Source organism: Gekko japonicus, unplaced genomic scaffold (genome assembly GCF_001447785.1).
Source record: "Gekko japonicus isolate JY-2015 unplaced genomic scaffold, Gekko_japonicus_V1.1 scaffold4501, whole genome shotgun sequence".
In the NCBI taxonomy this organism is placed as follows: domain Eukaryota; kingdom Metazoa; phylum Chordata; class Lepidosauria; order Squamata; family Gekkonidae; genus Gekko; species Gekko japonicus.
Genome location: NW_015171637.1, coordinates 17,052 through 18,925, shown reverse-complemented (window position 1 = coordinate 18,925; position 1,874 = coordinate 17,052).

The following is a 1,874-nucleotide window of genomic DNA, read 5'->3' as shown; positions in this document are numbered from 1 at the left end:
AGGATTGGCTACATTAGGGGGCGTGGCCTAATATGCAAAGGAGTTCCTGCTACAAAAACAGCCCTGTTAAAACTGACTCTTTAAGATGCAAACAGAATTCTGGGAGAAATCCAGCTAATAAGCCTGGTCAAGAATCAAGAAAACTGGTTATCTATTTTTGGCCCCAAACTGGCTTTGGATAGTCCTGGGAGGGATGAATTCTTCCCTTTAGAAAGGTATGATATTCTGCCCCTTTGAAAGAAGCACTGTTAAGACCGATCTGGAAAAATACATACTTGGATTCTTTAACTAGTCATGTTGCCTTTGCAATTCAGAATGCAACTGATTAACTATATCCTTGCAAACTGCTTTCAGGCCTGCTTGGTGATGGAAATTGCCTAAGTTACTCTGCTGGATAATCTTCACTGAGAGGTAGATGCAGAAATTTAACCCTGTTTTTCTGAATCCCTCAGCTCTACTATGATATAATTCTGGGCCAACAAGTTAGGTTAGAGGCTGGAGGCCTTGAATGAGTGATAAGAATCAGTGGCAGACTGACTGAGGATGGGTAAACTGAAGCTCAGTCCAAGCAAAATGTTAATATTATGCAATCCCATTGATAGGTTCTTGTATAAGGCATAAGGCTTGGGGTTGTGCTGCAATCTGAAGGGGCAGTTGTGCAGACTGGATGCTGTCCTGGATCTGGCACTACTCCTGGAAGTCCAGGTGATGTATCAGCTGGAAATTTAACCCTGTTTTTCTGAATCCCTCAGCTCTACTATGATATAATTCTGGGCCAACAAGTTAGGTTAGAGGCTGGAGGCCTTGAATGAGTGATAAGAATCAGTGGCAGACTGACTGAGGATGGGTAAACTGAAGCTCAGTCCAAGCAAAATGTTAATATTATGCAATCCCATTGATAGGTTCTTGTATAAGGCATAAGGCTTGGGGTTGTGCTGCAATCTGAAGGGGCAGTTGTGCAGACTGGATGCTGTCCTGGATCTGGCACTACTCCTGGAAGTCCAGGTGATGTATCAGCTGTGGCTGTTCGTGGAGAGAGGTGATTTGGCTAGTGTCTTATATAGTTCAGTCTCTTATGTGTTAGAATAGTGAAACATGCTATACCCAGGGCTGCCTTTGAATACTGGGTGAAAACTTTCATTTATTCATGATGTGGCTACCTTCATATAGGCAGGAACCAGCCAGGAGCAGTATATAAAACCTGTTGTGTGAGATTCACATTGACTGCCAGTTCCAGACACAATTCAGAGTATTGATCTTAACATTTAAAATCCTGAAATAGTTTAGATCCAAGATATTTTAAACTGTACTCCTCATTTGAAATTCCTGTACTCTTTGGTCATCTGATGGGACATTGCTATGGGAGACAAATAGGCCTCCCACTTACCTGCCTAGGGTGGGAAATTATCTCTCCAAAGCCTCAATTTTCTGACCTTGATGAATTAAGTCCTGGTGGGGGGAATTGGCCTCCACATAGCAACACATTATGAATTTCCCCTAGTGTCTGTAGACTAGGGGATGCAGCCTTGAGCACGACTTGGAAGTTACATCCCATCCTCCCTAAGCTCTTCCTTCTCCAGGAACTGTCCCCCCAGATCTCCTGGCATTTGCTGAGACAGTATTTGGGAACATTAGTGCCATCATTATCTGATGTTAGGTCGGAAACTTGGTTGGCAGAAATGATACGGCTTTCTGAGCTGTTCTTCTCTGGTAAAATATCCTCCTTATTATGATTTGGAAGACCTGCTCAAAAATTTGTATATTTGTGTGCGTGTGTAGAGCAATCATTTGGGGAAGGTGAATTTTATTCTAGACTTATGTGCTGATTTATTGGCATTTGCTGCTCTTATGGATTTGTGATTGTTATTTATGCT